We start from the raw sequence: 15,425 nt of genomic DNA, 5'->3' as shown, positions 1-15,425 counted from the left end.
CCCTTCAGCATTGTAGCCATGTACATATTTGCTTCTCTGTAGCCCATCTAGGGCATGATATTTGTTAACCTCTATGGAATCGGTGTCCCACCCGTGGGACGGTTGAGCAAACGGGTCCGATCCTTAAGAGATCCTTAATGTTATGTGTGAAGGAATTCCAAACTATGTGTGAGCTGAGGACAGGAAGGCAGTGTGTGTGTGGATAAACAAGTTCCTCAAACCAGCTGTGTTTCATATTTCACATACTGTTCTGCTCAAGACAGATAATCACAGCCTTGTGTTTGACATATTACAAGCTACCTGTTTTGAAACTGACAATACATTACGTAAAATGTGAAAAAACTATATGACATAGGGACATTAAAGCTAAACATACTGTTCCAGTAAAAGCTGGTTGAATAATAAGTGACTATGATTAGTAATTCATAGTAATAGTAATTAGTAATAGGGAGGTTGGGTCTCTCTTTGACTACAAAATAGAATAATTGTTCCAGAGGCTGAGAAACTCACTGGTCTGAACTAAAGGCCTGGGTCAAATTCATTTGTGCAGATCGTAGAAAAACGTTTTGCAACAGAAAATTAAAAGAAGCGTTTCTTATTGGTACAGGGAGTCTTTCCCTGTGAGTCTGTTTTCTTCTCTTTGGTAACTAATAAATATGGCCCTGTTGTGATAAAAAATGAGGTTTCTGACTGCTAGCCCTCCTTTATAACATTGATCATCTGGGCTTAAATAATGACTCCAAACACTTTATTTTCACAAGACTTTTACATTAACTAGTTATAATATTGTAACCAAATGATGACCATCTCATCAATGGAAACCTTTCCAGGCTCTTTAGTATCACAGTACTTATGCAGATATAATTTAATATTTAGCAGTGTACATATAATCATAAAAAAGCAAAAATGAACACATTACCTGGAATCAAATTCACTCTCACAGGTGGCCAAAAATAACTTACTCAAAGCCATGCCTCCAATAGGCCATGCCTCCACTTCTTCTGATAGGCTGCCGCCGCTATATTGCACCCACAGCTATCCAATTTGAATGCGCATGGGTTGTGGAAAGCAATTTAGAAGCTTTCATTGAATAAAAAATATCACATTGATCTATCAAAATTGTTATTTGAGTTCAGACAAATTGAATAGAATAGGTTGAATGAACGAAAGCGTAATTTTGGATCATACCAATCAGAAAAATCACTTCAAATGAACAACTGTGCCGTCCCACTTTTTACAGTGCACACACGCACGCACACACATGCACACACACACACACACACACACACACACACACACACACACACACACACACACACACACACACACACACACACACACACACACACACACACGCACACACACGCACACACACGCACACACGCACGCACGCACGCACACACACACACACACATGACACGCACGCACGACATCAGTAGAGTAGACACGTCTTACATCAGGACATCAGTAGACACAGTGGCCGTGTCTGAACACCCATACTTGTGTCCTAAATAGTAGGCCTTTTGAGTATGACAAAAAAAAAGTTGAATAGTATGCGACATTTTGAAAATCGAGAATACCCGGATGTCATAGTCATTATGGCTTTGACAATAGCTGATCAATTATTTGTATTGTATATATGTGCCCTTGGTTCACCATGGTGGTCGATTATTGTTCCATTGTTCCGTTGGTGCGTGTGAGTACCTGTGCTGTGTGTTTTGGGCTTTTGTGCCCTTCTGGATTGTGCAGATGATTACGGGTCTCGTCCCGTGTGATAATCATTGTGTGCGTGTGTTATTTATTTGAGGTACTCTTCGCTCTTTTGTTTTGGGTTTCTACCCTGTGTTTTGTCATGTGTTTGTTTGGTCTTCATCTCTGTGCCTTTACATGACACGCTGTAATTTGGGCTTAATAAAAAAAACTATTACACATTCCTGCGCCTGTCTCCCGACCCATTTATACCAGTGTGACAGAATAATCAACCATTAAGGGAGACAGCGGGAATGGCCCGTCCGACGACGCTGCGAGTAGGCCGTCTGGCGCCACCGCAACTTCGGCAGCTGCAACTGGGCCGTCCGATGTCGTCACAACGGGTCCATCCAACGAAGCCACTTCAGCAGCCACAACTGGCCCGTCCGACGCCGCCACAACCGGTCTGTCCGGTTGTAGTAAACCATATTTTAGTAGTAAACCATATTTTGATTTCTGACTGTGTCGGCACCGGGGACTTAATCAGGTCTTTTCAGTTGAACAGATTTATTTTTGTTTTGTAGGCTAGGCTATCTAATTATTTAATATATGGATCAAGCCTTAGGAGTCATTCTGATCTCGTTCCTTTACTTTATTATGTTGCTGTCCAGTGGTACTGAATTTGTGATGGTCCCGACTGTCCACGTCTCTTGATTTGAACATTTGAAAAGTTTTGGTGTGTGTACTAGGCTAGTTGATTGAATTTATATGTGTTACAGCACTTTCGGCTCACTAATAAATATGTTGAAATGGAACCAAATGATCTGTTTCTGTCTTCAGTCCTTTTTAATAGGATAGATGGGTTATATGGACTACGGTATAGGTTGAATGTGATAGTCTGCCTATAACCACATTCCTATTATATTCAGTATAGAGAAATGAATCACACTGGCAGGGCCGGATTAAGAAATCCCAAGGGCTTTCTCTTTCTGTGGTAGGCGGTTGCAGTGAAAAAATATAAAATAGTCGAAGCCGGAAGTTTACATACACTTAGGTTGGAGTCATTAAAACACTCCACAAATTTCTTCTTAATAAACTATAGTTTTGGTAAGTCGGTTAGGACATCTATCCTCTGTGTAACATCAAATATCCTGGAGAGAGTTGTACATGAGCAAATGTATGAATATGTTAACAAACAGGGTCTAATGTCTGATTTTCAGTCGGGTTTTTAGAAAAACATACTCCACTGATTCATGTCTACTTTACTTGACGGACTTCATCAGGAAAGAGATTGATGAGGGAAATCTGTGTGGAATGGTACTGATTGACCTACAGAAGGCCTTTGATACAGTTAACCACTGTCTCCTCATCTCCAAACTGGAGGCACTGGGGTTGAGCAGTATCCCTCTAGGCTGGGTAAAGTCCAATTTATCAGGAAGGGAGCAAGTAGTAGAGGTTAATGGTTCACTGTCTCAGGCAAAACCAATGAGTTGTGGCATTCCGCAGGGGAGCGTGCTTGGGCCTCTGCTGTTTTTATTGTATATTAACGATATGAAAATGCTTGTTCTTGCTGTCTTTTTCTTTATGCGGATGACTACACTTCTGGTGTCTCACAAAAGTAAAACTATGTTGGAGAGCATACTTAGCACAGAGCTTACTAACATTAACAAATGGCTTGGAGATAGTAAGCTATCTCTGCACTTAGGGAAAACTGAAGCAATTATTTTTGGATCCAGACCTAAATTGAGTAGGTCCTCTGAAATCAGTGTGGAATTAGGGGGTGAGGTGCTGACTGCTAAAACCTCTGTTAGCTACTTGGGATGTATCTTTGTTGGAAGTTTGGGAGGTGTGAGCATGGCCAATAAAGTGCTAGGGAAGGTTAATGCCAGGACTAAGTTTTTGGCTAGATAGTCCAAGCTGCTTGATAAGGACTCCATGTAAATGCTAGCTACTGCCCTCATTCAATGCCATTTTGACTATGCTAGTACTTCCTCGTTTGGGGGCTTATTGAAAACTTATGAAGGGGAAGCTCCAGATAGCCCAGAATAATCTGATCAGGGTAGTATTGAAGGTGAGTCCACGTACTCACATAGGCAGGAGCTGCTTTCAGGAACGAAACTGGCTGCCTGTTGAGGCTAGGATGTCCCAGATTAGACTAGGTTTGGTTTACAGGAGTATTGATGGTCCTGCGCCCAGATATCTAAGTGATTACTTTCCTCGTGTTAGGGATGCACACAATCACAGCACCAGATCAGGTGTTGCTGATGTGTGCTTATACAGGTTCAGAAGTAATGCTGGGAAAGGTACTTTCTTGTATACTGGAGCCTCAGAATGGAATGAGTTGCCTCTGCCCATAAAAACAACATCCTCTCTGGGCAGCTTTAAAAATAAAGTAAAAATATGTTTGATGTCTTCTGTGCCCATATGAATAACCCCTATCATGTAACTGGAATGATGAGATAGATGTTCTTCTTCTCTGTTTTTGTTTTATTATTTCACTGCCATACTGTTTTCGATCTTGTCTAGCCATCTTGTCTCAAGAGGACCACAATGGAAAAAAGTCCCAGACTTTATTGTGTGTTATACTTGATGATTTTATTCATATGCATGTATGGCTTTTTCAAGTTTCATGTGTGCTTGTTTTTCAAATTTTGGAATTAATAAACTAAACTAATCTACTTTGTGCATGACACAAGTCATTTTTCCAACAATTGTTTACAGACAGATTATTTCACTTATAATTCACTGTATCACAATTCCAGTGGGTCAGAAGTTTACATACTCTAACTTGACTGTGCTTTTACAGCTTGGAAAATTCCAGAAAATGATGTCATGGCTTTAGAAGCTTCTGATATGCCAATTTACATCATTTGAGTCAATTGGAGGTGTACCTGTAGATGTATTTCAAGGCCTACCTTCAAACTCAGTGCCTCTTTGCTTGACATCATGGGAAAATCAAAAGAAATCAGCCAAGACCTCAGAAAAAAACTGTAGACCTCCACAAGTCTGGTTCATCCTTGGGAGCAATTTCCAAACGCCTGAAGGTACCACGTTCATCTGTACAAACAATAGTACGCAAGTATAAACACCATGGGACCACTCAGCCGTCATACCGCTCAGGAAGGAGACGCGTTCTGTTTCCTAGAGATGAACGTACTTTGGTGTGAAAAGTGCAAATCAATCCCAGAACAACAGCAAAGGACCCTGTGAAGATGCTTGAGGAAACCGGGTACAAAAGTATATATATATCCACAGTAAAACGAGTCTTCTCGACATAACCTGAAAGGCCGCTCAGCAAGGAAGAAGCCACTGCTCCAAAACCGCCATAAAAAAGCCAGACTACGGTTTGCAACTGCACATGGGGACAAAGATTGTACTTTTTGGAGAAATGTCCTCTGGTCTGATGAAACTAAAATAGAACTGTTTGGCCATAATGACCATCGTTATGTTTGGAGGAAAAAGGGGGAGGCTTGCAAGCCAAAGAACACCATCCCAACTGTGAAGCACGGGGGTGGCAGCATCATGTTGTGGGGGTGCTTTGCTGCAGGAGGGTCTGGTGCACTTCACAAAATAGATGGTATCATTAGGAGGAAAATTATGTGGATATATTGAAGCAACATCTCAAGACATCAGTCAGGAAGTTAAAGCTTGGTCGCCATTAGGTCTTCCAAATGGACAATGACACCAAGCATACTTCCAAAGTTGTGACAACAAAGTCAAGGTATTGAAGTGGCCATCACAATGCCCTGACCTCAATCCTATAGAAAATGTGTGGGCAGAACTGAAAAAGCGTGTGCGAGCAAGGAGGCCTACAAACATGACTCAGTTACACCAGCTCTGTCAGGAGGAATGGGCCAAAATCCACCCAACTTATTGTGGGAAGCTTGTGGAAGGCTACCTGAAACGTTTGACCCAAGTTAAACAATTTAAAGGCAACGCTACCAAATACTAATTGAGTGTATGTAAACTTCTGACCCACTGGGAATGTGATGAATGAAATAAAACCTGAAAGAAATCATTCTCTCTACTATTATTCTGACATTTCACATTCTTAAAATAAAGTGGTGGTCCTAAATAACCTAAGATAGGGAATTGTTACTCGGATTAAATGTCAGGAATTGTGATACACTGACTTTAAATGTATTTGGCTAAGGTGTATGTAAACTTCCGACTTCAACTGTATATAATATATACTGTATAGTTAATATATTATATACAGTACCAGTCCAAAGTTTGGACACACCTACTCATTTAAGGGTTTTTCTTTATTTTTACTATTTTCTACATTATTACATTTCTACATTGTTACATTACACATTTCCAAGTGTAACTCTGTGTTGTTGTTTGTGTCGCACTGCTTTGCTTTATCTTGGCCAGGTCGCAGTTGCAAATGAGAACTTGTTCTAAACTAGCCTACCTGGTTAAATAAAGGTGAAATAAAAAACTAAAACAAAAAATTGTAGAATAATAGTGAGACATCAAAACTATGAAATAACACATGGAATCATGTAGTAACCAAAAAAGTGTTATTAAACAAATCAAAATATATTTGAGATTCTTCAAAGTAGCCACCCCTTGCCTTGATGACAACTTTGCACACTCTTGGCATTCTCTCAACTAGCTTCACCTGGAATGCTTTTCCAACCATCTTGAAGGAGTTCCCACATATGCTGAGCACTTGTTGGCTGTTTTTCCTTCACTCTGCCGTCCAACTCATCACAAACACTCTCAATTGGGTTGAGGTCGGTTGATTGTGGAGCCAGGTCATCTGATGCAGCACTCCATCGCTCTCCTTCTTGGTCAAATAGCCTTTACACAGCCTGGAGATGTGTTGGGTCATTGTCCCGTTGAAAAACAAATGATAGTCCCACTAAGCGTAAACCAGATGGGATGGTGTATCGCTGCAGAATGCTGTGGTAGCCATGCTGGTTAAGTGAGCCTTGAATTCTAAATAAATCACTGACAGTGTCACCAGCAACGCACCCCCACACCATCACACCTCCTCCTCCATGTTTCACAGTGGGAACCACACATGTGGAGATCATCCGTTCGCCTACTTTGTGTCTCACAAAGACACGACGGTAAGAACCAAAAATCTCAAATTTTGACTCATCAGACCAAAGGACAGATTTCCACTGGTCTAATGTCCATTCCTCGTGTTTCTTGGCCCAAGCAAGTCTCTTCTTATTATTGGTGTCCTTTAGTAGTGGTTTCTTTGCAGCAATTCAACCATGAAGGCCTGATTCACGCAGTCTCCTCTGAACAGTTGATGTTGAGATGTGTCTGTTACTTGAACTCTGTGAAGAATTTATTTGGGCTGCAATTTCTGACGTGCAGTTAACTCTAATGAACTTATCCTCTGCAGCAGATAATCCTTTCCTGTGGTGGTCCTCATGAGAGCCAGTTTCATCATAGCGCTTGATGGTTTTTATGACTGTACTTGAAGAAACCTTCAAAGTTCTTGATATTTTATGAATTAACTGACCTTCATGTCTTAAAGTAATGATGAACTGTCGTTTTGCTTTGCTTATTTGAGCTGTTCTTGACATAATATGGACTTGGTATTTTACCAAATAGGGCTATCTTCTGTATACCACCCCTACCTTGTCACAACACAACTGATTGGCTCAAAGGCATTAACTTTTTAAGGTATAGGGGGCAGTATTTTCGATTTCGGATGAAAACGTGCCCAGAGTAAACTGCCTAATACTCAGGCCCAGAGTCAAATATTTGCATATTATTAGATAGATAGAAAACACTCTGAAGTTTCTAAAACTGTTTGAATGATGTCTGTGAGTATAAAATAACTCATATGCCAGGCAAAAACCTGAGAAAAATCCAACTAGGAAGTGGGAAATCTGATGCTTGTAGGCTTTTCAAGTCATTGCCTATCTAACACACAGTGACTTAGGGTTAATTTTGCACTTCCTAAGGCTTCCACTAGATGTCAACAGTCTTTAGAACCTTGTTTCAGGCTTTTGCAGTGAACAGAGAGCGAACAAGAAGGCCGGGAAGTTGGTGACTCAGAAAATGACATGAGTTCATTGGCGCGCATTCAAGTGATGAGGTAGCTGTGTTCCATTAGGTTTTTCAAGACATTGGAATCGTCCGGTTGGAATATTATTGAAGTTTTATGTTAAAAAGGCCCTAAAGATTGATGCTATACAACGTTTGACATGTTTCTACGAACGTAAATATAACTTTTTTTGACTTTTCGTCGTGAAATTTTCGTCGCGCTTCCTATATTTGGAGTAGCTTACTGAACGCGCAAACAACAAGGAGGTATTTGGACATAAATTATGGACTTTATCGAACAAAACAACATTTATTGTGGACCTGGGATACCTGGAAGTGCCTTCTGATGAAGATCTTCAAATGTAAGTGAATATTTATAATGCTATTTATGATTTTAGATGACTCCAAAATGGCGGGTATCTGTATTGCGTGATTTATTTTTCTGAGCGCCGTACTCAGATTATTGCAAAGTGTGCTTTCCCCGTGAAGCTTTTTTGAAATCTGTCACAGCGGTTGCATTAAGGAGATGTTTATCTATAATTCTTTGAATAACAGTTTAATATTTTATCAACGTTTATGATGAGTATTTTTGTAAATTGTTGTGCTGATTCACCGGCAGTTTTGGAGGCAAAATATTTTCTGAACATCATGCTCCAATGTAAAATGTTTTTTTTGGATATAAATATGAGCTTTATCGAACAAAACATACATGTATTGTGTAACATTGAGTCCTAGGAGTGTCATCTGATGAAGATCGTCAAAGGTTATTGCTTAATTTTAGCTGTATTTCTGTTTTTTGTGACCCCTCTCCTGCTTGGAAAATGGCTGTGTGGTTTTTCTTGTGTTGGCACTGTCCTAACATAATCTAACTTTATGCTTTTGCCATAAAGCCTTTTTGAAATCGGACAATGTGGTTGGATTAAGGAGAGGTGTATCTTTAAAATGGTGTAAAATAGTTGTATGTTTGACAAATTTGAATTATGACATTTTGTTGTTTTGAATTTGCCGCCCTGATATTTCACTGGCCCGCAGGCCTGGGCCCAGGGGCTTCAGCCCCTGTAAACCCCTGCATTAATCCAGCCCAGATTATAGGCTACTGTGGCACTGGCTCTCAAGGTTTGAAGTGGGAACATACACAATTATAGGCTATTTTCTGAACGCTATTTGGGAAGGTAAGACTGGGCATTTGGCTCAGGGGTAGAGACCACACACAGTAATTCTTTCATTCCAGATATTCCTAGAGCAAATCGATGATCTCTCATTAAAAATAACAGAAATTAGAAGTGTTCATTCTCAGACCACATCGCAACACATGCCATCTACAATATCTTGTTGCCAACAGAATATAAATGACAAAATGAGCTTGAGTGACAGCACACCTTTACTTCGATGGGGCTTGAAATCGTTTGGGTGACTAAGCTGTTGCAGCCACCCCAACCTCCCTTTCCAGATGACGAAAGGTATTAGGTACTATGTGTCTTTAAAGGGCCATAAAAAAATCAAAACATTTCTTTGATGTTAGAAATGAAATGCAACCATAACACTTCATACATATTAAGCCTCAGATCTACACTACGGAGGAGGGAGGCCTCTTTCTACCTCACCACTGGAAATCTTGTGTTATTTAAGGGTTCAATGTTCCCTTGAACATCAATTTCCCTTCGTGGAAAGAAAGGGGGCCATGCTGGGTATAAATTGAAATGCTATTGCCTGGGCTTACTAACCACCAACCTCCACACAGATAGAGACCAGAATAACAGTGTCTAATTTCTAATGTTGCGACAATCTGTGAATATAATTTTGAATTAATGGGATCGCGCAAGGCCCATTTTCATCAACTAAGCGTAAAGGTCTCTGTGACGTTTTACTAACAATGGAACACTGACAATTTCAGAGAGGAAATGTGAAAAGGAAAATTTATGACGGCGAGAAAGAAAACTTTATGAATCATTAAAGGGCATTTCTATTTTGTCAGTCTGACCTAATTTAAATAAGCTATGCCCTCTGTGAACCCAAATGTCACTTTCAACAAGTTGAAATAAGCTACCTTTGGAGGTGTACAATATTAGTGAATAAAAAAAGGCAAATCTAAATCAATCTAAATAGTACAGGTATCAGTCCTATATCAACTCTGCTGTTTGTCACATATTGTTTTGGGGCGGCAGCGGAGCCTAGTGGATAGAGTGTTGGACTAATAACTGAAAGGTAGCAAGTTCGAATCCCCGAGTTAACAAGGAACAAATCTGTCATTCTGCCCCTGAACGAGGCAGTTCCTAGGCTGTCCTTGAAAAGAATTTTTTTTTCTTAACTGACTTGCCTATTTAAAAAAATTTAAGATTTAAAAAAATATGTTGTTATGATTTTGACAATTGTAATAGTGCTCTGTAACCATCTCTGCATACTGGAGAAGGGAGATGGATAGAGATGTTGGATCTTACTTCGAGCCAGTTTGCTTCGGCAAGAAAACTGTCCTGCAGCAACAGGAAATGTGAATTATTATGTGAAATTATAACTTATGGACATTTTTTGTAGGGGTTAATACATTTTTTGTTAGGGATAATCAAGTCTGACATTTTAAAGTGGAAATTACACTAAAACCTTGAATACACTACAAGTTTGCATTTCCTGCTGTGCAGGAACATTCCTGCAACAACAGGATGACCAAATTAAGATACGGCATCTGTAGTGACTCTAAGCAAAGGAATGGATGAATTAGCTCTTCAGAAGATATATAGGTTAACTTCTATTGGCTACGTGGGACGCTAGCGTCCCACCTGCGGGACACAGCCAGTGAAATATCAGGGCGGCAAATTCAAAAACAACAAAATGTCATAATTCAACTTTCTCAAACATACAACTATTTTACAACATTTTTAAGATACACTTCTCCTTGATGTAACCACATTGTCCGATTTCAAAAAGGCTTTACAGCGAAAGCAAAACATTACATTATGTTAGGAGAGTACATAGACAAAAATAATCACACAGCCATTTTCCAAGCAAAAACATGTGTCAATAAAACCCAAAACACAGCTAAATGAAGCACTAACCTTTGACGATCTTCATCAGATGACACTCCTAGGACATTATGTTACACAATACATGTATGTTTTGTTCGATAAAGTTCATATTTATATCCAAAAACAGCATTTTACATTGGCGCGTGATGTTCAGAAAATGTATTCCCACCAAAACGGCCGGTGAATGTGCACATCAACTTACAAAAATACTCATCATAAATGTTGATAAAATATATAACAATTATTTAAAGAATTATAGATGGACTACTCCTGGATGCAACCGCTGTGTCAGATTTTAAAATAGCTTCACGGAGAAAGCACATTTTTAAATATTCTGAGTACATAGCTCAGCCATCACAGCGAGCTATTCAGACACCCGCCAAGTTCGGGGCAACCTAAACTCAGAATTAGTATTAGAAATATTCTCTTACCTTTGCTGATCTTTGTCAGAATGCACTCCCAGGACTGCTACTTCCACAAGAAATGTTGTTTTTGTTCGAAATAATCCATATTTATGTACAAATACCTCCGTTTTGTTCGTGCGTACAGATCACTTATCCAAAGGCATAACGCGCGAGCACGGAACCAGAGACGAAAAGTCAAAATGTTCCATTACCGTACTTAGAAGCATGTCAAATGCTGTTTAAAATCAATCTTTATGGTATTTTTTACGTAAAATTGCAATAATATTCCAACCGGACAATAGCATATTCATTCAAGAAGAAAAAGAGGGAACGGTGCGCTCGCGTGACCGCGCATATCCAATCCCTTTGTTGCAAGGCAGACCACTCAGTAACTGAGCTCCTATTATCTGCCCAGTGACAGGAAAATGCTCAAACCACTTTATGAAGGCTGTTGACAGCCAATGGAAGCCTTAGGAAGTGCAACGTCCCCCACAGACAGTGTAGTTTCGATAGAGAATCAAAAGAAGAACTACAATTCTCAGACTTTCCACTTCCTGCTTGGATTTTTCTCAGGTTTTTGCCTGCCATATGAGTTCTGTTATACTCACAGACACCATTCAAACAGTTTTAGAAACTTCAGAGTGTTTTCTATCCAAATCTACTAATAATATGCATATTCTAGTTTCTGGGCCAGAGTAGTAACCTGTTTAAATTGGGTACGTTTTTCATCCGGCCGTGAAAATACTGCCCCCTAGCCCAGACAGGTTAAGGTCAGAGTTGCTTGTTGATATAGCTCAGCAGCTCAGCTCAGTAAAGTGGCGTTCAAAGATTCCGTATAAAAGCCAGTTCTCCCTTTGCTGTGGTGAGGTATCAAACAACCTGTCAGAATTTAGATCAGGAGATGGCGGCATTACCAGTCAGTAGGGTATTAGGCAGTAGAGTACAAGGCAGTAGGGTACAGGCAGTAGGGCACAAGGCAGTAGAGTACAGGCAGAATCCACTATCGGAACCATAGCTGAGAAAGAATCCACAATCAGAACCATAGCTGATAAAGAATCCACAATCAGAACCATAGCTGATAAAGAATCCACTATCAGAACCATAGCTGATAAAGAATCCACTATCAGAACCATAGCTGATAAAGAATCCACTATCGGAACCATAGCTGATAAAGAATCCACTATCAAAACCATAGCTGATAAATAATCCACTATCCGAACCATAGCTGATAAATAATCCACAATCAGAACCATAGCTGATAAAGAATCCACTATCAGAACCATAGCTGATAAAGAATCCACTATCGGAACCATAGCTGATAAAGAATCCACTATCAAAACCATAGCTGATAAATAATCCACTATCCGAACCATAGCTGATAAATAATCCACAATCAGAACCATAGCTGATAAAGAATCCACTATCAGAACCATAGCTGATAAATAATCCACTATCAGAACCATAGCTGATAAATAATCCACTATCAGAACCATAGCTGATAAATAATCCACAATCAGAAACATAGCTGATAGATAATCCACTATCGGAACCATAGCTGATAAATAATCCACTATCGGAACCATAGCTGATAAAGAATCCACTATCGGAACCATAGCTGATAAAGAATCCACTATCGGAACCATAGCTGATAAATAACCCACTATCAGAACCATAGCTGATAAATAATCCACTATCGGAACCATAGCTGATAAATAATCCACTATCAGAACCATAGCTGATAAAGAATCCACTATCGGAACCATAGCTGATAAAGAATCCACAATCAGAACCATAGCTGATAAAGAATCCACTATCGGAACCATAGCTGATAAATAACCCACTATCAGAACCATAGCTGATAAATAATCCACTATCGGAACCATAGCTGATAAATAATCCACTATCGGAACCATAGCTGATAAAGAATCCCCTATCAGAACCATAGCTGATAAATAATCCACTATCAGAACCATAGCTGATAAAGAATCCCCTATCAGAACCATAGCTGATAAATAATCCACTATCAGAACCATAGCTGAGAAATAATCCACTCTCAGAACCATAGCTGAGAAAGAATCCACTATCAGAACCATAGCTGAGAAAGAATCCACTATCGGAACCATAGCTGATAAAAAAATGTCTCAAATTATTTTAGAAGTTAGAACTCAAACCGAGTTTGACAACCTGTTGCACCAGGGTAGATAACACAGACTCTTGAAAGCTCAAGCATCTGAAAATGATACTAAAAGCACACACACAGTATATCAGTTTATAGTTTGTCTAGATGACAGACAGAGGGAAAGAAAGAAAGAAAGGCAGCTAACCAGCTACCACAAACACAGAGTTGCCACTGTGGAATCTGAGTAGTACATTAACAGGAAGTGATTTCAGATAGAACTGGACTGTTGACCAAAAGACCACACTGTCCATCATGCTGTTCCACTGGTCAGACGGGTCTGAGGGAACGTGTGATTAGTCACTTCCAAATACAGACAAAAATCCCACAAATGTACCTTGTTTTGGCATGTTGTTCTTACTTCAGTCTGTTACATCATTTTCAAGAGGCATTTCCAGGTAAAAAACATGGTATTTTAAACAAGGGGCTGTTTGAAAGGGGGTCAAATAAGCATTGCCAATTATTTTTTGACAGGTAACATACCACATCTTCTGTCTGAAATAAGTGTGTGTGTGTGTGTGTGTGTGTGTGTGTGTGTGTGTGTGTGTGTGTGTGTGTGTGTGTGTGTGTGTGTGTGTGTGTGTGTGTGTGTGTGTGACTTTATGATGACTGGGAACAACCTCCTGCTGTAACAGGCCTCAGTCAGTGTTTTCACTGTGGAGAACTAGCCGTCTGATCCCCTGGGGCATGATGAGCAACACACACACACAGTTCTCGCACGCTATGCAGGCCCAGGAATGCTGCTTGCCTGGCACTCTGCTTTTATAACCTTCAATTTCCCGGCAAATCACCAGAGACCAGATAGGTAGAAGCATACAGCTGGTCTCCCCTGAAGCAGCTAGTTAGCCAGCTAACCCGGGGTTGACCTAAACGCACAGCTGGCCTCCCCTGAAACAGCTAGTTAGCCAGCTAACCCAGGGTTGACCTAAACGCACAGCTGGCCTCCCCTGAAACAGCTAGTTAGCCAGCTAACCCGGGGTTTACCTAAACGCACAGCTGGCCTCCCCTGAAACAGCTAGTTAGCCAGCTAACCCAGGGTTGACCTAAACCGCCGCTGGCTTCCCCTGAAACAGCTAGTTAGCCAGCTAACCCAGGGTTGACCTAAACGCACAGCTGGCTGACAGATCATACCAGGTTGTGTTACACAATAGTAACGGAGCATTTCTTAATTCATAATTTTTTGACGGGAACAGTTCAGGTGATCACTCCCCATTTTTCTCAGTTTTCTTCCATGTTGTAGCTACTGCACACAACCCTGTACATGACCTGAGTGCCTACAGACCCCCTCACCTCTCTCCCCTCTCTCTCTTCCCTCCTCTATCTCTCTCCCTTTCGGGTCTCTCGCCCTCACTGAGGAGCTCCCTTAACAGGACCCCCCATACAGACAGTCAACAGGAAAGAGGCCCCAACTATTGCTAGTTGTTTCTTCTAGGACTACTGATAACTGTGTCCTCAAGGACTACTGATAACTGTCTTCTAGGACTACTGATAACTGTCCTCTAGGACTACTGATAACTGTCCTCTAGGACTACTGATAACTGTCCTCTAGGACTACTGATAACTGTCCTCTAGGACTACTGATAACTGTCTTCTAGGACTACTGATAACTGTCCTCTAGGACTACTGATAACTGTCCTATAGGACTACTGATAACTGTCCTCTAGGACTACTGATAACTGTGTCCTCTAGGACTACTGATAACTGTGTCCTCTAGGACTACTGATAACTGTGTCCTCTAGGACTACTGATAACTGTCCTCTAGGACTACTGATAACTGTCCTCTAGGACTACTGATAACTGTGTCCTCTAGGACTACTGATAACTGTGTCCTCTAGGACTACTGATAACTGTGTCCTCTAGGACTACTGATAACTGTGTCCTCTAGGACTACTGATAACTGTGTCCTCTAGGACTACTGATAACTGTCCTCTAGGACTGCTGATAACTGTGTCCTCTAGGACTACTGATAACTGTCCTCTAGGACTACTGATAACTGTGTCCTCTAGGACTACTGATAACTGTCCTCTAGGACTACTGATAACTGTGTCCTCTAGGACTGCTGATAACTGTGTCCTCTAGGACTACTGATAACTGTCTTCTAGGACTACTGATAACTGTGTC

The 15,425-nt window shown here is 40.6% G+C and overlaps 1 protein-coding gene across 2 annotated transcripts in view; it reads right to left on the bottom strand.

Annotated features, from left to right (window-relative positions):
• LOC145859563 (rho guanine nucleotide exchange factor 3) overlaps positions 1-15,425 on the bottom strand; it is a 130,270-nt gene that overhangs the window by 44,892 nt on the left and 69,953 nt on the right. The gene's annotated exons all lie outside the window — the stretch shown is intronic.

Source organism: Salmo salar, chromosome 12 (genome assembly GCF_965601325.2).
Source record: "Salmo salar chromosome 12, fSalSal1, whole genome shotgun sequence".
Classification (NCBI taxonomy): domain Eukaryota; kingdom Metazoa; phylum Chordata; class Actinopteri; order Salmoniformes; family Salmonidae; genus Salmo; species Salmo salar.
Note: the sequence above shows the minus strand (reverse complement) of the source record. Positions and strands in the feature narration are given on the sequence as shown.